The 25,340-nt window shown below is 41.4% G+C and overlaps 1 long non-coding RNA gene across 1 annotated transcript; it reads right to left on the bottom strand.

Moving 5' to 3' along the window:
• Positions 1 to 15,601: 15,601 nt before the first annotated feature.
• On the bottom strand, positions 15,602 to 22,982 carry LOC134810266 (uncharacterized). Its single transcript, XR_010157897.1, has 3 exons — positions 19,844 to 22,982; positions 16,438 to 16,885; positions 15,602 to 15,860 (listed from the first exon to the last, which is right to left on the bottom strand). It is a non-coding gene; the product is annotated as an uncharacterized LOC134810266 (long non-coding RNA).
• Between the last annotated feature and the right edge of the window lie 2,358 nt (positions 22,983 to 25,340).

Below are 25,340 nucleotides of genomic sequence, written 5' to 3' on the forward strand. Positions count from 1 at the left end.
TGCTGGATGACAACATTCCCACACTGCCCTCGGACACATCACAGACCCTGGTACCACAGGATCCCTCTGATTCAACTGAAGAGAGATGCAGAGCTGCATGCCACCAAGTAACTAATCCGTTCTTTTCTTCTTATATCCATTGAGCAGTGTGCTGTGTTGGCACAATGCACAGTACTTGTTAACCACTCCAGGAAAAGAAAGAGCCACTCATTCTGATTAGCTGTCAGAACTAATTTTAAGCTATGTTATTATATGGTAAAGAGGAAAAAGGAAATACAAGGAAACTGTACTTAAAGCCAGTGCCTAATCAGGTTTTTTCCCCTTCGTCTGTTTCATACAAAAGCTCCCTGGAATCACTGGTGTGAACCATTTCATTCCCCTCTTCCGGTGTTAATTACATGTGATATTCTAAAATATACACTCCTCTCTCCAAGTAGACCAAACCGAGCCCTTTGTAAATTGCTCACTGCCCATTCGTTTTCCCCAGCAGCTCCACCTCATTTCCTTGTACCTCCTGTTTCGCCGTGGGGCCACAACTCCAGCAGCAATAAGTATAGAGTAATTATTTCTGCCAGAAACATTCCCCCTAAAAAGGGCTGGGCTGACTTTGGTGTATGTATGTGTGTACTTGAAAGAAAGGCATATAATAATATCAGGCCTCTTTGTTTTCCCTCTTTTAATACCCACCGGTTCTCCAAGATGTCATTGGCAAACACAACAGCATTTGCTTTTGTTCCCTTTACAAATATTTTCCTCTCAAGGCCTATTTCTTTCTTAAAACTGCTGCGTGTCTCACTATGGAAAGCAATAGTTCTCAATTAGTAGACTGAATGAACTCTGCCTGTGTGGTTTTGATTTAGGAAATATTTACTAAGCTTTTGGTCTAAAACTCCCCAAAATCCGGAGCAGCTGATAGTCTCTTGGGTAAGTGAAAGCAACTCAAATGGTAGGTATTTGTGTTTCAGGTGGGAGTGGGGGCAGAAGAGGGGCCTTGGGAAATCCAGTTAATCTATCTATCACTTCTTTTCCAATCATGTCATTATCCATTCAACAAATAATTGCTGAATGCCTAATATGTGCTTGCTGCTCTTGGGTGAGTTGGGACCACCAAGCGTGACCATTCAACCCAAGAAGAACTCTTATTACTCTTGCAGAAACAGAGCTGGGCATTCTGTAACAGTCTAGAGATTTTACTGGAGTAAGGGACAACCATATGATTTGTCTTTTGGCATAATACAAATGATACTCATTTTTTAAAATAAAAAAATTACTTACATTTGTATCTTATGGTAAGCATTTCTTCCAATATAGGGAAATGCTAAATGTCTCCAGATTTCTGCATAGGGCTTACATGTTGCACAGATTTGTGACAATCTTGAGATTTGGTTCCTTGAATGGAGTCTCTAATACAAGCTTTCTACTTGGATTGAATGATCAGCCTTGATGGTCCCAACTTGCCCAGGAGTAGCAAGCACATAGTAGACATTTGGAGAGAATCCATCTTTCTATCAGCATAGATTTGGACTAGAAGGTGTCAATGGAAGACCCAGAGATTTAGAATGGAGAATCCAAGTGGTAGAATGAGTTATGAATAGTGGAATGGATTCATTAGATTTAGATTCTTAAAGAGGCCAAGTTGGACTAGATTCTAGAAAGACTGTGGTTAGAGGTACTATTTTTGTTCAAGAACAGAAAAAGGTGAAGTAATACATACTTATGTACAACCAATCAAATTAAACATCTACTATATAAGAAAGATGATGTGAAAAATAATCACATACTTCTATTAACAGAGTTATCCAAGTGGCCTGAATCATGCTTGTGAGTCCCACGTGTGGTACCCAGAACAGAAGAGAAGAATCACACCTGTGCACTGGGCCACATTTCATTTAGGTCCAGGGCACTCCCAATAGAAGGAAGAAACAGCTCCCCCTCAGAGTTATTTTGTCATGAAGAGTCTGGATTTCAGAGTTCCAATGCCCAAGTTAAACAGCTTAAGCTTGGGGGGCCAAAATTTTTTCACAAAAGTGTCACCTATGTGCAATAGGACCTGTGGCTCTTAACCGCCTGAGTTTTCCAGAGTATCAGTGAGTATTCCTTGAGCAGAAACATGATCTTAATGGACTTCTTGGCATGGAGTGGCAGGGTGTGGGTGCATTCTGGATAACTGGACTTTCCCAGTGTTTGAAATTGTGCCATTTGGTTTCCTGACAACTGCTATGGAAAGTTGGGAAAGACAGAAGGTGAAAAGAATCCAGACATATTTTTATCTAAATAATGACATCTTAAAGACAGGCACTGAATGGCCTATGCAGCCCTCACTGGTAGAGGATGTGCAAAGAACAGCAGAATGAAGTCGGAGGCAGCTTTCTTTCCTGTTCCCCTTGGGGACTTTACAGCTGTCTCCTCTTCAGCCCTTCCATATCCCCTACAACTACCAATTATCTTGAGAATCAAAAGCAGCTTTTGTTCAAGCAAAAAATCAATATGTCTTATCTTTGAATATCTCCAAGAGTATTCAAGCTAAATGGGCTTTCTTAAAAGACACATCAGCCAGGACTCCAGAATTAACAGAAGTGATGAGCCTGTGTTTATTAGGGAGCTTCAAAAAGATTAACACGAAAACAATGCCCCGTTCCCCCTCAGGAAATATTGGACAGATACCCAGATATCCGTCTGCCATAGAGATTGAGATTTTGTTTCACTCAACTTGGAAGAGTTGGGGAGATTTAAATCTTGAAACTAACTGCAGATGAATAATACAAAATTAGAGCTTGCCTTGATGTTCCCACCAGGGACACATCCATCTCATTATTAGGTCACTCTGCATTTGGGGCCTCAACTGAACTTCCCTCTGGCTGGAGATAGTTACACTGTACAACAGTATTTCTCACACTTAAGTGTGCACACAAATCACTTGGGATCTGATTAAAATGCAGATTCAGTAGGTCTGAGGAGCGCCCAAGGATCACAGGTAATGCTGACGATCCATTGAGCACACTTTGAATAGCAAGGATATTGTAAATGTACTCCAATTGTAAATGAGCCAAAAGACATGGGTTCAATCCAAGTAACTTGACTTTGTACAAGTTACTTAATCTCACTAAAATTCTGATTTTTTTTCTCTACAAAATGACAAAGACATTTGCCTCACAGTATTAAGAGTTCAATGATATAATCAGTAAAGCACTTTATAACTCTACATTGGTTGGTGATCTTGAAGCTTTCTAAGGGGAAATAAGTGCTTGCTTGGATTGTCCACCAAGCATGTATTGGGCAGCTGGTATCCTATGGGAGTTTCCCAGCAGAACTGAGAAGAGGAAGGTGGGGGAGCCCAGCTTCTCGGTGACTGACAGTCTCCATGGCTGCTGTCTTGGGGAGTGGAAGGGTGAGCAAAGGTTAAACTGATTATGGTGCTGCCATCAGAGGCTGGTTGAGAGGCCCCTGGAGAGTGCAAGAGCTAGCTGTGTTCCCTCTTCAGTTCTGAAGGAAAGCCAAGGATACCTATTTCTCTTTCGATTCTGTTTCTTATTAAAGACAAAGGATGGAATATAGAAAAAGTTGCTTTAACTGAGATGTTGGAATGAATGAATTTTAGAGACAGATGGAGTGATTCTCTCCTAAGATTAAAAGTGATAACTCATGGAAAAGGCCTTTGAGACCGAAGGCCCTATTATTGTGGAAGCTCATTGTTGAAAAAGACCAACTGGGCCACACGCTGATCATGTTGAATTGGCAAAAAGCTTATAATTCATCCAAATGAAAGTGGCTTCCCTGGGTCTTGGCTGGTTATGCAGGGTTAGAGTTAGTGTGAGAGCTATGAGAGATGGCTAGGGTAAAGGTCAAACAAAAAACACATTCCCTTGAATAATCATGAAACTTCTGAAGCAAATGCATATGAAGCCCCTATGATGTTCTGTAATGTTTCTCTAAATCCCTTTTTGCTTTGGTTTTCTGCCAGAAATGGATGCAGATGCATCAGCTACCTCACAAGGAAAACCTGTTCTCACAAGTTTTATCGCACCACTTGGCAGAGAAAAAGGCTTGGGTAGAGGCTGAGAACTTTCACATATAACCAGAAAGCTCGGGAATTCAGCCATCTTGACTTACCGCCCACCGCTGAAAAGAAACTTTCGCAAACTCTCAGAGCCAGGATCTAAGAGTCCCCTCCTAATCAGAAAAGGAGGAAACTCTACAAGGTCCAACTTTCTCTTTAAAGGAAATTCTGTAGATGGCTACAAAGCCAGGTCATTTTAGAATTTCTCACGGTAATGAGGAGCTCAAAGACTGGTTGGCATGGTTCTCTCACCTCTATCCTTCTTGTCTCTTTCCTCCCAGCCTCCATTGGCCCAAGGCAAGTTCCCTCAGAAGACTGCACTCCCAGGAAAATGCCAAGCTGGGGCTGGGAGGGATGAGGGCTGGTATAAAAAAAGGAGCAGGAAGAGCAGTTCTTTCTATTTGGGCCATTCTATGTATTTGGAAGTCCATGAGAAATATAAGAAGGGCTCACTCTAAAGAGTAAACAATGTAGATGGCAGGATATGTGACTGGGAATCTGCTGAGAATGTCTTCACATTACTCACAAGTTAATAATTTCCCTAAGAGTGGGAGTTTCTTGAGGATGTTTAGGATTTATTTTTAAGCCTTTTAGAGCTTTGGAATAACACTCACAGTTTCTTTTTTACTATTTTCATGGTGTTCAGAGATTTCAAGCCCACATTTTAGAACCCACCCACCTTCAACAGATGTAGACAAATTAGAAATACGCAGGGACCTCTCAAACTCATTACAGAGCTTATTTGGAACATGTGAATTATATATGCATTTTCTACCTCATTATCTTCATGGGACACTGTATGTTGATTTCATTGTAAATCTGCAATGGTAGCATCTCACTGTATATAACCTGCAACTGTGTCCCCAAGCTATTATCATTTGTGCTAATGATAATGCTACCTCCTTTTCACAATTAGTGCTGTGGAGTATATAAGTCAAGAGGCATTTGCTACGAACCTACTAGGTAGATACCAATGCACTAGGGCCTGGGAGGGAAATATGCCCTCAGAAGATTTGCCCCTCCCTGCCTGGTAAAAGAGGCTTCTGAAAAATTATAAAGGGAGGAAAAAACCAGTGAGGAATCTGCATTTCAATCAGATCTGCCCGTGTTTCCAGGTTACCTGATGGGAAAACAAACCATCGAGCTTGCTTACCATTTGTTGATTTCACAGATAATTTTATTCCAAGTGTGAGTAGACCTAAAAGACATGCAAAGATCAATGCAATGTGATTGAGACTGAATCAATAAATTCCAAAAAGTATGGCACACAGTAAGAGTATAATAAATATTGGCTCTTATTATTATCATCATCATACTTATCATTAGTTCTGTCATCAAAGACCTCTAAATCTAGTAGAATACATGACATGTATTGGTAATACAATGAAGAAAATATACAGATTATATTGTTGGCACAGATAAAATTCTGTAAGAATTCAGAAAAAAAAGAGAAAATAATTTCAGACTGAGGATAAGAATTGAAGACATATAATAATAAAGAAGTCCAATACCCTTATTCCCTCAGTATGATGTGTCTGAGAAGTATGGTAATACGCCCTTCATACAAGCACTCCAAGTATTCCTGATTTCCTTAATAATATACTATGGCTCTATGCACCATTAATTGATTCCAATCCTTTCAAGATCTGTTTATATATTTAGTCATTTGACCATTAAATAAGGGGGTCTCCAAGCCTATTGTTTGCCAAGTGTCTTTTTTATTCTTATTTTTTGAGACGGAGTTTCACTCTTGTTGCCCAGGCTGGACTGCAATGGCATGACCTCTGCTCACCGCAACCTCTGCCTCCCGGGTTCAAGCGATTCTCCTGCCTCAGCCTCCCGAGTAGCTGGGATTGCAGGCATGTGCCACCATGCACAGCTAATTTTTTTGTATTTTTAGTAAAGACGGTGTTTCTCCATGTTGGTCAGGCTGGTCTCAAACTCCCGACCTCAGGTGACCCACCCGCCTCGGCCTCCCAAAAGTGCTGGGAATACAGGCGTGAGCCACCGCGCCCGGCCACTGAGTGTCTTTAGGTGGTAGAATTATAGTACTTCTTTGGTAATTCTGTGGTCACTCTATTTTTATCTTCATGATTTTATAATTTTTTAATCTCTTACCAGCCTTGCAGTAGTCTAAGTAAGGAATTTTAATATGTCAATTAATGGCCCCAAAATAATTCATCCAATCACTTGAAATGCTTCCTGCAGGTCTCTAAACTCTCAGTTATCATTTTAAGGTATGATAACAGAACAGTACACAGAAGTTCTTGTGTAGATGTACTTTCGTTAGGTTTAAGAAGGTGATGATGTTTCCATCCTATTGTTAAAAACCCCAAGCAAAGGGACCAGCTTCAGCTTGGCAGGAAAGTGTTCATGTCATGGGCCTTGGAGCATTGCTTGTTATCTAGGTTACAAATAATAATAATTATTATTATAATGCTCAATTGTAAATTGGTAATGGCTTTTTATGAAGTTGCCTAAAAGGAAATTGACATAATATGATTAATGTCTTACACATTCTTTTTACTCCTTGTGCTTGTGACTGTATCAATCAGATTACTTATTGAGCACCATTTACATACTCTGCTTTGCGCTGGGCCCCATAGAGATGACTAAAAAAGTATGTGATAGGTCCCCTGTGCTAGAGAAGTTTTAAATCTACCAGAAATGACATGAAATATAAGAAGACAGCACATGATCTCATATGATACCTATAATGAATGTTCTGCATTAAGTTTCAGGCAAAAAGAGCTTTGAGGAGTTCACAGAGGAGAGAGATCCATGTTGACCAGAGTAGTTAGGGTAGGGGCGGTATTTGGGGGTTGAGGAGAGCTTTTTTGGTCTACATTGTGGAGCAGAAATGGCCTCTTGTCACAGCCCTTAGTACTCAAGAGCCTTTAGAAGTAAAAATCCCAAGTGGGCTTCTCATCTAATGAAGACTATTCTGTGAGTTCTCGCATGTTTTCAAAGGAGGCAGCTATAAAGAACGGAGTTCTGTGAGTGCTTTCATTCACTCCACATTATTCTCCAGCCGAACCCAATGATCAATCGCCTTTCCCTGAGGAAAATGTCTGAGTTATCTTGTCAGGGAAGATGAAAGTTGGCTGTCATCCTCCTACTTGCCACAGAGGAGAGGGGATTGTTTCTCAGCTGAAAGAGAGCAAGTCTGGTCATATCCTCAACATTATCAGATGTCAAAAAACATCACATCCGCCCCCTTTTGAGAACGTGCCTCGATGTGATGGTGTGGAGCGATTCACAGTGCAAACACCTGTTTCCCATGATGGGCAAGTGTATGTTTTCTCTTTTCACAGATTAGCCTACACTCCAGGGAAAATTAGTCAGAATAACAGAGCCACAGTGAATTTGGGTCAGGCCGATCCAAGGGCCGGCATCTTGGATTTAAATTCGATCTGCCAGGTTCTTCCTTGGTCACAGTCACACCCTCCCAGCTTACTGCTACCTGTGGAAGAGGCTTAATGACTGAAAAGGCATGACCTGTGCAATGATCATTCCCAGAAAGTCTTTCCTTTGTTTGCAGTGGTGGACCGTGGGCCATGGGACTGCCTGTAACCAGCACGAACATACAGATAAAGAAGCCTGGATCAAAGCCTCTCAAAGCCAAGCAGAAGCCTCTCTGCCACTCACTCCATAGGCTCATACATCTAACCACCATTAGCTGAACACCTATAACTCTCTGGGCATCTCTCTAGGAACCACCCATACAAAGATGAGCTCTAAGTCTGGGGAGAGATAGGCTGTTTCTCCCAGTGAGAAGAGTTAATGGAAGAAGAGGGCATAGCTCTCCAAAGTCTAAAGGCCTGCATAGTGCTTCTCCTTTTGAGGCTTCTGGAGACTCCAGAGGCCATCTCAGACACGCCATCCACCATCTGATCTGGTAGACCTAAGTTCTCAAGTTGTAGAGCAGCTTAAGTACTAGCTTGGATCTGCTCTGCAGATTTCTTTCTTTCTTTTTTTTTTTTTTTATGGAGTCTTGCTCTGTCATCTAGGCTGCAGTGGCATGATCTCGTTTCAGGGCAACATCCACCCCCTGGGTTAAAGCAATTCTCCCTCAGCTTCCCGAGTAGCTGGGATTGCAGGTGAGTGACAACATGCCTGGCTAATTTTTGTATTTTTAGTAGAGACGGGGTATCACCATGTTGGCCAGGCTGGTCTCAAACCCCTGACCCCAAGTGATCTGCCTTCCTCAGCATCCCAGTGTGCTGGGATTACAGGCATGAGTCACCATGCCCAGGCTGCAGATCTTTCTCTTGTTCTCAACTCTTTGCAAAATTGTGTGGGTCAAAGATAACTTGGAACATAGACGAGAACAGCACACCTAACTATGACATCCACTGCCTCCAGAGCTCAAAAACTCACCAGCTGTTATGCCTCTTTCTTGGTGGTAGAAGGTGCAAGATATCACAAATTTGGCTTCATCTCACAGGGCATACCTCCGATCACTGCGCCCCTAGAAACTTCGCCATAGGTTTGGTTTCTACTGTCTGCCACAAGAGAAGTATATGGCAGATAGGGGCTGTTCCTTCAGCCTGGGTCCAGGAGTGAAAAGACACTTGGAACAGGGTCAGGCAGAGCTGCAGACAAGAAGTAGATCTGAGAGCAAGATATAAATGGATGTGGTTACAAGCCTCTGAGATGTGGGAGTTATTTGTTATCACAGCAAGAGCTAACTGATACATCTTCCTATACATTTTATTTCAGCCTAATGTGATTTGTATCCTGATAGATGCCTCATTTTTTCTTATTATCATTTCTTGATTGGCAAATTCAAGTACTCTTTTTCATCTTTTTGTGCCTAAATCCAGGCTTCAATTCACAAGTCAGTTATTTCTTAATCCTTAGTTGGAAATAATTTCTCCAGGTTTAACACCCAAAGCACTTTAGTTGTGTCTTTTTTTACAGTTTATCACTTTCTATCTTGCACTTTATGATTTCTTTGCATGCCTATTGTAGCTACTGTGGTTGATTTCCTAACATCTACTCCATCTAAATCTGTTAGTCTAAACCAAACATTGTAATCCCATCTTTTTATTTGTGATTGTTTTTGCAATGGTATTAGAACAAAATCCTGGTCAATGATAAAATACAAGAAAACTCTGGAGGACTTCCGGGAAAAGTTTCCCTGCTTCCCACCTGCCCCCATCCCCCAAAAAAAAGAGCAAAGAAAGAGACAGAGGTAGCCCTTCTGCCATTACTTCTTTGTCTACTTTGCTAACAGTGTGATGATTAAGCAAACCTAAGGGAAGAGAGCCAGAGCCAAGCTGAAACAAGCACAGAGGAATGCCCTGCGCAGCTCCACGTATATGTCCACTGCAAGCATTCTCCACGGCACCAGCGTGGGCCTTGACCAACACAGACTCAACGAATTTATTTCATAAATAAGTAAAAGGAAAGCCTTTCAGATATTTACATTTTGCATATAAGATCTTTGAACAAAGTGTAAGACAACGACAATTATTGCAGCCTGGAAAGTTGGTAGAGAAACTACTTAATCAAAATCCTCATGTATACATAGTTTTTAAAGCAAATGAACAAAAAGATAAAATTATTGAGGAAGAACTCCTGCAAAGAAAAAAATAGGGAAAGAACTTTCTGAAACAGATATTCAGTAATCTCACTTTCTGAAGTCTCTGTAAACTAGGATAAAGATTATATGGATTTTCATCTGTACAGGATTCTGCCATAGAATTCCAGTGAGTGCAGCCAAACTAAACAAGGATGGGAACTGGAATTTTTGATCAAAGACCACACATAAAAATAGAGTAGTTTATTATATGAAATAAAATCAACAGATATTTTTGTATTCATATATATATATATATACACACACGTGTAGTAGTTTCATAGAGCGGCCATTCTCCTGTTGCCTCTAAGGACTGCACTGTTTCTCTATTGAACAGAAGAGCAGGTGACTTTTCTTTGGGACCTTTCCACAGCTATGATCTTGAACCTCCAAAATGGGAAGTCATCTTTTTGAAGCCTGAAAAAGTTCTGTTACCCCTTGAATTGCTCAACTTCCTAGCATGGAATATATTAATATAAAGCTCCCAGTAAATGAATACTTTAAGTAAGGTGAATGAGGTTCTATAGAGTTTTTGTTTTGTCTTACAAACAGAAGATGTTGGTAAACTGGTCGACTGCCCCATGGACAGGGCAGTTGAGGTGTCAGTCCTTATGAGAAAAAGGACAATTACAAAATCCATTATATAATTATTAATTTCTGGTTTCCTTCAGCCTGGAAAAGAAAAACTCAGTTTTCCCTTGATCTGTGATTCTCCTTTCTCCCCCACTTTAAATCCGAAATGCATGGATATTACTGGGGAGAGTAACAAAAGCAAGAGAGACATGGTTACTGGTAAATTTAAAACTGAAACTCCCATTTATGCAACTGATATATTAGGAGGCATGAAATTCTGTCCTATAGCTATTATTTTTTCTCCTTGCAATACTGAAAAAAAAATTGCTTCATTCAACTGAAATGGTGTGTCTAACATGACAGAATGCTGAAGAATCAATATTCAGTTGCAAAAGTACAGTTATTTATTCTCTCAGACACACAATGAATGATTCTCAGGCATTGATGTGCTCAGCTTGTAAAGGCAGTGCAATCTCAAGGTAGTTGTTCCAGTATGGTGCAGGATTTGAAAATTTTATGTGACATTTCTGTCTTTGGTATCGATTCTCAAGGAAGTGTAAAAATAAAATCATTCTTTATTCTGTGACTCAGTTTACTGCTTTTACAAATGAGCACATTATATGGCAACATTCTTAGCACACAGCCTTGAGAAAAGCAGGCCAGTTGTTCTCCTTTGCTTATTTCCTTTAGAAAATCATCAATCATCGGCTCATCAAATCCCCATCCTGCAGAAAGCAAGTTCTCAGCACATGGTTGTTGCATCAAATACATGGAGAGCAAGCGGCTTTGTGCTTGACCTTTTGAGATAAATGCTAAGTGGGAATCCAAGGAGCAACTTTGACAGGAGCTAGTATGGGAAGAAGGCTAGAGCATGAAAGAAGAGATGGCAAGCTGGGGTCTGGGCTGATCCAAGGCTAGTAACTAAAGAGATCATAGGGAAGCAGAAGAGTGTTTTCTTTGCCTTTTTTTTGGTCTTGTCTTGTCTATTAGAAGAAATAAAATTGACATTTTATGAGACACTGATAATATTTTAAACATTTATGTCGAAGATTCATCTCGTACCAATTCTAAGTTGCCTGATAGTGTGTTGCTGTTGGTTGACTTATTTAACTGAGTAGTATTATAAATATTTACGTAGTTAACTAGAAACTGAAAAGGACCATTTTTTAAAAAGATTTCCTTAGTACTTTTATTTCCATTCACTCATTTATATAAAATAATTTTATTGAGTAGGAAGCTAAAAATGAACACCGGATATGAGGTGGCTGTGATAATGGGACTTGCAGATCTTGGCTGTAGGTGGCATAATTGACCCGGAGCTCCACGATTGCACTTTGAAATACACGACCACATTCTGCCAAGGATGTGCGACAGTAGGCAGCCCACATCCCAAAGCCCAAGGCTACGCTTCCCCTGGGCTGCCCCTGGCCAATGGCTAAGTGTGGCAGGGACATAAGGCAGGCTCTTTCCTGAAAGACAAGGACTTCCTGTGATGGGAATCATGGTCCAAGGACTGCCCTTTGAGAATCCAAGGATACTCAAATCTCTTCTCTACAATGGCATAGTATTTGCATATAACCTCATCCTGTACATCATCCTGTATACCTTAAATAATCTCTAGATTACTTAAAATACCTAATACAATGTAAATGCTATGTAAATAGTTGTTTCACTGTATTGTTTTATATTTGTATTTTTTTCCAAATATTCAATCCGTGGTCGGTTGAATCTGCACATGCATAATCCGTGGATATGGAGGGTCAACTGTACTTTCTTAGAACCACACTGCAGTCTAAGACACTTGCTCCCAACCACCCTTCCCTCCTTCCATCTTGTCTCACCTCTGAGTTCTAATGGCCCTCAGCCTCCTCTGCCTTTCTCCCTGTCTTTCTCCCAAATCTCTTTCCCCTCTAAATCTGCGTGTCTCCCTCTTAGAGAGTCCAAATTAGCACAGGGTAGGGGAAGAAAACTAGTCATTTATCATCTTGCTGAGTTCTTACAGGGGCCTACAGGATCTACAATCTGGCCCCTAGCTCCTAGGGGGGAATTAGTGTTAGAATAATCCTAATCACTAGATTAAAGCTTTCTGTACCTTTTCCCAGGAGACGGTTTGACTCTCCAAGGTCAATGGTGTTGCTGACCCGGTACCCTTTGTCCTGGATGGCAATATGAAAGTCTTCTTAGCTTTACCCTTTGTAATCTCTTTTAACTTTCACTAAGGGCATTTTCCTTTTGACACATCTTTACTTTAGATGTATCATCACTTTGGAGCCATATAAACCTGGAATAAGTTACTCAAACTACAGGAATCTTAATTTCCCCGTATATAACTTGGGAACAATAATAATACCTATGTTGTACGGTCATTCATTATTTGTTCGGTAAATATGTATTGAATACCTACTAGGCTCCAGGCATTATGCTGTAAAGAGAATTAGTTAAAATACATAAAGCATGAAGCTCACAAGTTGGCTTATATTAGTTGTTCAATAAATGATACTATTACTGATTTGTTGTTATTTTTATTACTGGCAGGATGATTGAATTGTAATTCTGCTCTTTAATCTGAGAAATATTTTACCTTTTTATGGTAATTTTTGCATAGATGATCTTATTAATTATTTGCTATTTTTCAAGTTTAATCCTTAGAATCTTAAAACCCCATTTCTCCTGGTTTGTCACTCTCTCTTTACATTCAAATTTCTTGAAAGAATTGTCTATACAGCCTGACTCCATTTATTTACTTACCTTCAGTTAGTCCTCAGCATGCTCTAATCCAGTTTTCTACCTTCATCCTTCCCCAAAACAACTTTATCATAGGTCATCTATGGGCTCCTTGTTGTTTATATGCATTAGCTTGGGCTGCCATAACAAAGCACCAGAGATTGGGGGGGTTGAACAACAGAAATGTACTGTCTAGCAGTTCTGCAGGCTGGAAGTCCCAGATCAAGGTGTCAGCAGGGTTGGTTTCTTCTGAGACCTCTGTTTTTGGTTTGTGTCTTTACATGGTGTTCCCTCTGTCTGTGTGTGTCCTGATTTCCAGCACCTTGGGAGGCCAAGGCAGGTGGGTCATGAGGTCAGGAGTTTGAGACCAGCCTGGCCAACATGGTGAAACCCCGTCTCTACTAAAAATATAAACATTAGCCAGGCTTGGTGGCGCAAGCCTGTAGTCCCAGCTACTCGGGAGGCTGAGGCAGGGGAATTGCTTGAACCCGGGAAGTGGAAGTTGCAGTGGGCGGAGATCATGCCACTACACTCCAGCCTGGCAACAGAGCGAGACTCTGTCTCAAAAAAAAAACAAAAACAAAAACAAAAAGCCCCAACTCCAAATACAGTCACTTCAGGAGTTAGGGCTTCAATGTATGAATTTTATGGGAAACAATTCGGTTCACAACATGCTACTTACTTTTTTCCTTTGCTTGTTTTACTTGACCTTACAGGGTAATTCGAGAGTACTATCCACACTTACTTTCTTGAAACCTCTTTTCTCTGGATTTCTGCAACCCTGACATGTTCCCAATTTGTCTCTTATTCCTCTGGAAAAGGAGACCCTTTTTCAAAATTATCTTTCACTTTCTGACAATTAAATATTGAAGTTTTTCAAGATTTTAACCTTAACTTCTTCCATTCCACTCTCTTTCTAGGTGTTCACATCCATCCAGATGGCTTCAGCCTACGTAGAAAACTCTTGTTTTTTATGTGGAGACTAGAAATGTTGTCTTGACCTTTCTATGCATTTTCCCCTGTCTGGAATATAACAGACATTGAGAAAAACAGAGGGTTTTTTTTTTCCTATTCAGAATGATTGTTGTATTGAAACATATTTACCCCATAAAATCACCTGTTATTCCATCGTACCAATACATTCGTAGGAGGGAATTTCCAGACTAATCACAGATGAATTTGTGTGGCCCTTTACAGAGCTGACCCACATGTGTAGCTGTTCTTGACATGAAGGTGGTGGGGCAAGAGGGGAAATTCCAAGCTGCAGAGTGCGTGAAAACAGTTTTTTAAAGTTGACTGATAACCATCTCCATTGCAACTATTCTGTGGCTCTGTCATTGTATGACTAAGGACTCTGATGCTGCTGCCACACACTGCCAATGGGGAATTCTTGTAGTCTGAGCTAAGTTATTTCATTTGCTAGGCTATGGTGAACAGTTTCAAGATATTACAACTCTCTTGATGTTAGATGTAATTATACAGATCCTGAGATGGTGCATTACCATTACCAATTAGAAATGAAAATCCGGGAAGGGTGTGAGGATGGAGGGGGAGTGAGGGATGAGAAATTGCTTAATGGATATAGTATACCTTACTCAAGTGATGGTGACACTAAAAACTCAGACTTCACTACAATATATCCATGGAACAAAGCTACACTTGTACCTCTTAAATTTATACAAATTTTTCAAAAAAAATGAAAGGGGTAAAATTCAATCATTCACAAAGAATGGGTGTGTTAAGTGGCTATACCGGGAATCAAGTATAGTGCTAGTGAGTGGAGAGGCAAGGAAAATGGAGGATGGGAGGGTCCCAAATACAAGCTCCTCAACCTCATCAATGTCATGATTGTGCCTGGACCAGCCCTGTTCATTACAATCAGAATCCCTCCTGTGCATCTTGGACATAAGCCTTAGCTAGCTGGCCAACCTCAGAACAGACCCTGCCCATGTTTGTCCCAAGGCAGCCTAACTCCATTTTTTATTTAGATATGCAATTCTGGCCATTCAAGCTTCTTTCACCAGGAACTATTTAATTATATGCATTCCATGTTCGTCCTGAGGTAAATTAGCCTAAGTGATTATTGTATCAAACCCTCCAACTAAATTGTGCTCAAGGACATCTAACCTATTAAATGTTATATAAATGAACATAACTGGACTTACATAATTTTTAAATAATGCATGATATTTGTACCTATTTGGGGGGTACATGTGACTTTTTTATATATGTATACAATGTGTAACGATCAAATCACGGTATTTAAGATTTCCATCACCTCAAACATTATCATTTATTTGTGCTGGTAACAATTTCAAATCTTCTCTTCTAGCTATTTTGAAATATACAATAAATTATTGTTAACTACAGCCACCCTATTATGCTATGGAACACTGAAACTTATTCTTTTATCTAAATATATATATATATATATATATTTAATCTATTAACCAACTTCTTCTTCATCCCCCTAAAACACACCCTTGCCAGCCTCTGGTAACTATCATTCTAATTTCTACCTCCATGAGATCAGCTTCTAGAGCTCCCACATGTGAGTGAGAATATTGGATATTTGTCTTTCTGTGCCGGGTTTATTTCACTTAACATAATGACCTCTGGTTCTACCCATGTTGCTGCAAATGACAGGATTTCATTCTTTTTTTGTGGCTGAATGGTACTCCATTGTGTATATTTACCACATTTTCTTTATCCACTCATCTCTCTGTGGACGCTTAGGTTGATTCTGTATCTTGGCTATTGTGAATAGCGCTTTAGTAAATATCCAAATTCTGCCAGGCTCATACCTGTAATCCCAGCACTTTGGGAGGCTGAGGCAGGAGGATTGCTTGAGGCCAGGACCAGAGCAACATAGATAATGATAATGCTTGAGATCAGCCAGGGCAACGTAGACAGATTCCATCTCTACAAAAAACAAAAAAAATAGCCAGTTGTAGTGACATGCCTCTGTGGCCCCAGCTACTCAGGAGGCTGACAAGGGAGGATCACTTGAGCCCAGGAGTTCAAGGCTGCAGTGAGCTGTGATCGCACCACTGAACGCCAGCCTGGGCGACACAGTGAGACCCTGTCTAACAAAAGAAAGAAAGAAACAAGGTGTAGGTATCCCTTTGATGTACTGATTTCCTTTCCTTTGGATAAATACCCAGTGGTGGGATTGCAGGATCCTGTGGTAGTTCTGTAGCACCCCCGGGTGGATATGGGGTATGTCAGTGGTACTCCAGGCATGTGGGGTGCGGGGGTGGTTAGGCCCCAAGGCAGGGTGTAATCTGGCGGGGGATGGGCTCCCCAAATGCCACTGCACTGCCACTGCTTGGGTCCCAGGGGTGCGTAGGACCCAGTGTGAACACATCTTTGGAACAATGCCTACTGCAGATGGCTGTCTGTACTAGTCTCAGAGCCCCCAAAGGCCAAGGGGCTCTTCTGCGCCTAGGACTGTAGGAGTCCGCTGTGCTTGTGTGGACCACTGGGGCCTCTCACTTACCTTCTCCCCCAGCCAATCCTGGCTGCCTGGCTGCTTTGCTGCCCTCTCCTTCCCTGCCCCCAGGGTCCCTTGTCACTTTCCTGCTGAATTCTAGTGTGGTCTCCGACAGGCTCTATTCAACGTGCGTTTTTCTACTCGCGGTTTTGGTTCTTTGTGGAGGAGGCCAGTGCTGGGCGCCTCTTGTCAGGCATCTTGAAGCCTCGTCCGCGCTGATGTATTTATATTCTTCCCATGGCTCTAACTCAAAATAGTTCCAGGAGATATTGGTTGATTTCTTGGATTTTTTGTTTCTTTCTTTTTGTCTAACAAGTTTAATTTTACTTAAGAACAAAACGGGCCAGGATCCGTGGCTCATGCCTGTCATCCCAGCTTTTTGGGAGGCCAAGGCAGGAAGATCACTTGAGTCTAGGAATTCAAGACCAGTCCGGGCAACACAGCAAGACCCCATCTGTATAAAAAAAAAAAAAGTAAAAGAAGGTAAAACAAAAACCAAAAAAATAACTCCACAAAACTTAGAAATCTCCCTCTCCTTAGGTGACAGAGTTCCCTTGTGTTAGCTTCACCCAGTATGTGTGAGGGAACCTCGCCCCACCTTATCTAAAGCCTTAGGATAGGGACAAATGGGATTTCCAGATATGTGCCCAAATCAGTGCAAAGGGAAAACCTCTAACCAGTAAGAATGATGGGGATACAGATACCTTATGTGACTTTTCTTTGAAGAAAAAGGTAAAAGGAACAGTTTCACCTATTTCAAGTGCAGTTAAATGTGATCCAGGAAAATGAAGGTGATTCCTGTGCTAGAATGATTTGTCCCTCCCATCTCTGTCCCTTTTCCCACAAATACCTATGTATGTTTTCTGTATATGGGGCTACCACTGAATTTAAAAGGCACTTAGAGAAGTGAAGACTTCCACAAAAGAGGAAATGAAAGAGGGATAAAAATGAACTTCTGATTTCAGCTGAACTCACCCAGATGGCAAAGAGAAAAAAAAAAAGGTGACAATTTTGACCTCAGAAAGCAGTATAATAGTAAGAAAAGTCAACTTGAGCTCAACTCCAATTTCCTATTTGACGGCTAAATAAATGTTAAATGACTTTGTAAATATTTTTAAATGAGTGGTTTTGGAGTGGGAGTGGTGAAGAAAAAAGGGAAAAGAGGTTAACTACCACACATAAAACAACCAGTTCATGCAGCCTATGGCCAATTTTTACAGCTGGATTCTTATAAACTGCTTGAAGAGTTGGGCGAGAGACGGGTTTATGATGTTACCATGGCAGTCCTGCAGTTTTTTGACAAAATATTGTGACACTAAAGCAGATGTACTGTGGGAGGTAGACATAGTGGTTGGGACAAGTATGAAGGAATTTAAGACCCTCACTAAATATTTCAGCGAAGAATGTCTCACCGAACTGCCACAGGATTTAATTAGCTGTGGAGTAAGAGGTGAAGGGTTAATCCAAGGTCAACGTGGAGGACAAGGAAGCCCCTGACACATGCAGCTATTTGATATTTGCTGAATGCCACATTGCAGTCAATTGGAATAGTAAATTAGCCTAGCAGGAGAAAGAATAGGCACTTAGTTTCTTTAAATCAATTGGATATGATGGTGTTCAATTATTTAATTTCCATATGCGTTTCTCTGAGCTTCTTTCTGTCAATCCAGTAATTTCTTCCGAAGTGTTAAAAGTGCCTGCCAAGCAAGGAAGACGTATACTCCAACTTTCAAAGTGAGAAACAATTTGATTGAGCTCAATTAGGAACAATTGAATTGTATTTAATAGTGTTTGGTGTCTATATTTGCCTCTTTATACTACTTCAAATGTTTTGTTTTGTTTTGTTTTGTTTTTCTCATTCACGGAGGAGGGGGGGAGAAAAAGCTGTCGGGCTGACATTTTTTCCTACCCACAGAATTCAGAGCAAGCTTGTTTGCTTGAATAGAACAAACTCCGAAACCCTGTCTAGAATAAAGGAAAATTTCTCAGGCATATTGAGCACCTCAATCATTCGTTAATTGAGTCAACAAATATTCCTTGAGCATCTGTTATGGACCAGGCATTGTGCAACGCACTGTCTTCCCACCAATCAAACATAGAAACCCGATAAGCTGGGATATAAAACAATGGCATCTCTTCAAAGGAAAGCCCTCAGGTGGGCAGAAGGTATTCTCAGTCTACTAACTCAGAGTGATTAAACTGTTGATCACCTCTGTAACAAACCCAAGTTGCAGAGAGGTTAACTGATTTGTCAAAGATAACCAGCTACTTTAGTATGTGCAAATGAAGTAAATAATTTTCTGATTTCTATTCTCTGGTTTAACTACTAGATAGATTTTCCATGGTATTTCTCTAATAAATTATTTGTCTACATACTTACAGTAAGGGCACATTTTGACTTTTTTTCATTTTTTAAGAATTTTGACTGATAGTAAACTCACATACACACTCAAAAGTGAATATTTAGTCTGACTTGAGTGTTGTGAATAAGCAAATATCTTCTATTCCAAATTAATGTGGTAAGGAAGAGAGAAGAAAAATCAACGAACTTTAGCAAACTTACAGAATAGTAAACTCCCAAGAGTCCTCAGTCTTGTTAAGGTGAAAAGAAAATGTGAGCCACCATTTAACCATGTTATCACATTAGGGATCAACCATGCATCCAAGCCAAGTTACACCAAGTACAGTGTTAGCCAAGAAACGCTAGCCTTAGCAGAAAGCACTGGGCAATTCTAACACCACTAATGTCTGCAGAAGTGCTTTCAGGAGCTCCATTCAGCAACAGGCTTAAAGGGAATAGTTAAAGATTAGGCCTAAGGCTGGGTGAATGCTACTGCCTTTACCAGCTGCCCTTCAGGGCTGACCTTGGAGCTGAAGCACCTGACAGCTGTGAACCAACGTCAGCAGTTGTGGAAACAAGATACCGCAGTTTCTTTACCCCTACCCCAACAGCTCATGCAATTTGCTCAGTTGAAATCTATTTCCTGAATGCCTACTCTGCAGCAGGCATTGGACTGCCTGCTAGGAATACCGTTCTGGACAAGACAGACAACACACTGTCCTTGTATCATCCAGTAGAATCCATGGTATAGGAGTGTGAGTTAGTGATCCAGATATTTCATTCAATTGACTTTTTAATTATATGGAATTGAGCACCCTTTTGCTCTGGTCCCACTAGAGATCTCTTGTCCTGGAAGATGCAAGGAACAAGGACCTCTTCTTCATGGAGGTCCTTGACAGGAGATGTGCCTGCCTACCCAGCGCCTACATGTGGCAGAATGTCACAGAGGGATGTGGTCAGAGTCCCCAGAGCCTTCTTTGGATTTGCAGTGCCTACATGACTCTCACAGCGCTACTAGGAGCTGTTAAATGCATGCAGCCGATCTGGCAGTGGTAGTTACATTCTACCCACCTTTGATGCTCAGTCCCTCCTAGGGAGCTCTCCTCTTCTGCAAGTGACTCCTGCAGAAACCCAACAACATATGTGTCTGTGTCTGGAAGAAACATTAGGAAGAACAAGACCAGGAACATGGTGCTCAGTTCCATGATATATATTTTCATGAGATTCTTAGTTGGCTGCGTCATAAATGTTCAAACTAAACTAACATAAATTACTCTTATTGCTTCATGAATCTTGATCTTTATAAAGGAAGAGGCTTATTTATAAAGAAAAGAGGCTTATTTGGCTCACAGTTCCGCAGGCTGTACAAGGAGCACGGCACCAGCATCTGCTTCTGGTGAGGGCTGCCGGGAGCTTCCACTCACAGAAGGCGAAGGAGAGTAGGCATCACACAGCAAGAGGAAGAGAGCAAGAGAGAGGAGTACCAGGTTCTTTAGATAACCAAGGAATAGATCTACTTAAACTAGTTGAAGCAAAGCAGCATCAAAACTTCTGCCCAAAGAATGACTATCATTGTTAAATACTGAAACAGGAAAGATTCCCTTGTCCGACTAGCAGGGTGTACGACAGGGGAGTGGCTGGCGTCTTCAGAGCCCCGCTGCTCAAATCTCTAGGGGACCACACAGACGGGCAGGCTGTGGGGCTCCGACCCCACGGCCTGTGTCTAGGGGTGAATGTTTACAGCTCCTGAAGCCCCAGTGGGAATATGTTGCAGGGCGCTCTTTTAGTTTGCCGTCCACAGGCAGCTTGTGTTAGCTCAATTAGACCCTCTACCTTGTCGCAAGGACAGAGGAATTTCTGTATCCTGAGGTTTCTAGCCTTAGTGGACTGGAAGAATCGGATCACACGTGGGCTTGAAGAATGGAGTGAGTGCACAGGTTTTATCGGGGAGTTCTCAGCAGATGGGGGAGCCAGAAGGGAGATGGTTTTCCCCTGGAGTCCGCCACCGGCCCTGGCTCTCCTCAGACTGCCCCGGCAAACTCCACGTCGTTCTGCGGGTCAGTGGCCTATCGGCACGCCAGGGCTGGGGCCAGTGCGTTCCTCCGCCGCGATGTGCTCTTTTGGACCTCCAGCTGCTTCTGTCTCTGTCTTGCTAGGGTCTCGGGTGTTTATAGGCCCAGGATGGGGGCGTGGCAGGTCAGTGTGGTCTTGGAAAATGCAACATTTGGGAGCGAAGGCAGAAGTGCCTGTCCTCACCTAGGTCTGTGGGGGTGGAGCCCTAGCCAGGGGCCACGCCCTTCCTCTACCCAGCACTTCTCTTCCCCCACTTCCCTGTCATTTATAGCGACCACACTCTTCTCTTCCCAGCACTTCCGTATCAATATTACTTAAAGCTAGCTTTGAAAATTAGTTGTTTGTTCCTAGAAAGGGTGAAGGACACCAGCTCAGAAGTATTCCTGTTGAGGAGATTTGAGATGTCGATGTCAGTTAATCTGTTCCACTGACCCTCAGATGGCCAGACAATTATCAGAAAATTCTTCCTTTTCACTGGTAGTAGGAAAAACACTTCCATGAACACAACTCTCTTCTTATAAAATCAGATGATTATTTGGATATGCTTAGTATCTTTTAAAACCATAGGTTAATATACAGCATAGAAGAAAAGCAATTTAAGAAAAGGGGGGCTCTGAAACTCCAAAGCCCTTAAGACCTTCTTGAAATCCATGGAAGAAAACAAAGGTGATGTTGAATGTATTTCATATTTGGAAATCAAATAATAAGTAAGGGTTCCTACTAAGGTCTGCTATATTGATAATCGCTTAGACTTTTTGTGAGCTAAATCTTCTGTGGTTGCTACAGCAAACATTTATTGAATACCTTCTAAGTATGAGACTCAGTACTAGGATGTTTTAAAGATTATACAATTCTTATTTAAGATGTGATATATAGTGATTAAATCTCATTCACAAAAGTGGGGTTTTAGTTGTGCTTGAGCTTTATATGTAAAGGTATGTACATATACATGTATGCGGTTTGTTCTTCTTATTTGCAAATGCCCATATTGGGAGAAAATGCCAGTGCCAGTCAAAGCCAACTGAATTGTTGTGCATTGACACATACTGCGAAAAAAAGGGCACAGCAACAAAAATGTTCTAGTCCCAATCAAGTGATAAACAAAATAAACAAAAGATATTCAAATCAACTTTAAAGAACCTGTTTTTGCTGAGTTTTGGAAGAAACATTAAGACAGTGGCTCAAGTTCCCACTTGAACATGAGTGTTTGTTGTTATTTTTAATGCTAGTTTTAAGGTTGAATTCATTAATGTCATGGTTTTGAATAACTTGAATTTTATTTACCTCTGGGCAGGTGAGCCTCCCTACAAATGACCATGATGTAGAAAACACTTGCACACATAGACGTATGTGTCACACGGATGTATAGTACACTTCTTAGGTCAAGTTTTTTTTTTTTTTTTTTGAGACGGAGTCTTGCTCTGTCACCAGGCTGGAGTGCAGTGGCACAATCTTGACTCACTGCAACCTCTGCCTCCCAGGTTCAAGCAATTCTCCTGCCTCAGCCTCCCGAGTAGCTGGGACTGTAGGTGTGTGCCACCACACCTGTCTAATTTTTGTATTTTTGGTAGAGACAGGGTTTCACCATGTTGGCCAGGATGGTCTCAATCTATTGACCTCATGATCTGCCTGCCTCAGCCTCCCAAAGTACTGGGATTACAGGCATGAGCCACTGCGCCCAGCCAAGATTTTTTCAGTTCGCATGAGAGGGAGGCCTTTGGGGAGATAGGTGGATACTGAGCTCTTCTTGGTAACAGGAAAGCCATTAGAATAGGAAGCAGTGAATCAGGTGAAGAATCAGAGTGAGGAAGGAGCCAGTGAAGCTGCAGTGGGTCAGAAGCATAGTCACAGGGAGGTTGGGCGTTATCTCAGTGCATTTGCTATAAAGGAACACCTGAGGAATGGGTCATTTATAAAGAAAAGAGGCTTAGTTGGCTCACAGTTCTGCAGGCTGTACAAAAAGCAAGGTGGCAACATCTGCTTCTCGTGAGGGCTGCAGGGAGCTTCCATTCACAACAGAAGATGAAGGAGAGCAGGCATCACTTAGCAAGAGGAAGGGAGCAAGAGAGAGAGGGGAGAGGTACCAGGCCCTTTCAAACAACCAACTCTCAGGTAAGCAAATAGAGCAAAAACTCCTGCATTACCACAAGTGGGTACCAAGCCATTCATGAGGGATCCGCCCCCGTGACCCAAACACCTCCCACCAGGCCCCACCTCCAACAAGGGATCAAATTTCAACACGAGATTTGGAGGAGACAAATATTCAAAGTAATCAGGAACTCTGGCAGAACTTCAAATGCCGAGAGTGGAATTTTGAGGTTAAAATTAATGGCCATGATAGTTACTAGAAGCTTTTGAAATATGAGTGGGTTTAATTATTTGACTGAGTTGATGTCAATAGCCTGAGATAGTAACAATGATGATTGTGTGCTGTTGCTGTTCTTCAGCCCTTCCCACTAAGGAAAGTTCTTCGAACCCCACAGCCAGCTTGCAGGTGGAGAGGGCAGATAAAAAGAAAATGGTCATGAACATAAGCATGATTCTGCCGTTTTCTATGGCTCTGGACAGACCAGTTACCTGAGATACCTCCAAAATTCATTTAGAAAGATGTGACAAGAAGGTTTCAGTGTTAGAACGTTGACGTCTAAGTTATTTATGGCAGAGTCCCAGCTGCCGCCAGAATTCCCCTTCTTAAAATAACCAACAGGTGGGTGACCTGGTCTTGAAGAACATTGTGTCAGAGTATGCATGGGATACAATACTGCCTTCTTTCTTTTCTTGCTTAGGTAGTACTACCTTTAGCTAGTAATAAGACCCCTTGAATTTTGGGATTCAGATATCAGAAAAAAGCTGCTAGCTCAGTGCCTTTTATATACACATAGGTATTTAATACATGTTTTTGCTTATTGATTGGTAAAAACTCCTAAAGATAGGTGCATGCTTGTGTGTGTGTAATGATTTTTAGAGATTATGGGTTTGGAACTGTCTTTGTTCTATTTAGATCAATATGATCATCCATTTATCTTGCTCTTCTTGTTTTTTATTGACTTTTTTCCTGTAATGTATGTACCAAAAGTATTTGCTGTTGCATCTTCTTAAGAGAATGCAAACATGACCGTGTTTCCTTTCTCTCAGAAAAAATGACAATTCATTTTCCAGAAATCATTTAAATTAAAATTGATGTTCTTTGGACATTAAAAAAAGGGATGGGGCAGCATGAATTTTTTTCTTCTTGTAGTTTGACTGCTCACTGGCAAGAGGAGAAAGCCGGTCCTGAAGCCTGGGGTTGCTGGACTGGCCACCTTTCCCTCCTGTCTTTCAGCATGCCCTTTTAAGAGCAGGAAACATGAAAGGGTTTGGCTCAGACCCCAATTCCACTAAAGGCATTACCCAATTGGCACTGAGGTCTGTCTCTGGCCTTGGTGGCTTCCCTGATGGCTGTAGCATTTGTTCCACAGCAATGACATTCAAATCCCGAGAGATGCATGAAAACACAAAAATAATGTGTGGTGAGGAAACAAGTCTCCTAACTGGTTCTTCAACAATCCTCCTTTGTGTCAAACCCAGATTGCATTTGGTTGGATGCAGGGACAATGCTAGGCCATGAAGAAAACAGAGATCAAAGGAGATGGGATTTCCAGAGGCTAGGAACAGAGGCCCTCCAAGCAAGAGAGGCACTCACAAAGTCAGTGAAGCTGTGGTGGTAACCTTGGTTATAGGTGAGGAACCAGAACAGACTCCAAGAGTGGCAAGGGTCATTCTGGAAATGTACAGCTTAAAGAACACAGCTAAAATCTAGGGTAGATAGCGAGGTGAAACAGAGAGCCCAGGAGCCTTGGAATCAGAAAATCAGAATTCTGGTCTTAGTCTGTCTCCAAGCAACTGTGAGTTCTTGGCCAGATAGTTTATCCCATCTGAGCCTCAATTTCCTCGTCTCTGAAGTGTAGGGTTTGGATTAAATGACCTCTTAAGTGCCTTTAATTTTTTATAATTATATGCCTGAGAGAAGTTGTCATTGTAATTTGGCCCTATTGGGATTATGTTTTTTAAAGCTTGATAACAAGGAAAGTTTGCATGACAAAGCATACTTATCTGATTTAGAATTATTATTTCCTTTAATGTTTTCACATTACCCCCTTGGCGAGGTTCATTAAATTTGCCATGTGCAATGGATCTAAGGATTCTGATCCTGATACAATAAGATGTCTATTGAGCATCTCAGGTTGGTTATCAGCCCATTCTTCATTGCCTGTGGGTGACAACACAGAACACATGTTTATCATTCATCTGACCAGGATCCTTGCATCAGATTTTCAAGAAAGTTACAGGAGCAGCCATGGTCAGTGATAAAGAAATTGTTTCACTGAAAAATAGATAGGCAATGAGACATCCTTTGGACAGAACCAAGCAAAACTGGATTTTTGGACCTTAGATTTAGAATATAATCCCTCAGCTTGAAAGGGTTAATATAGGCCTTAGAAAGCATGTTGATATA

The sequence above is a fragment of the Pan troglodytes genome, chromosome 5 (assembly GCF_028858775.2).
Source record: "Pan troglodytes isolate AG18354 chromosome 5, NHGRI_mPanTro3-v2.0_pri, whole genome shotgun sequence".
Lineage (NCBI taxonomy): Eukaryota > Metazoa > Chordata > Mammalia > Primates > Hominidae > Pan > Pan troglodytes.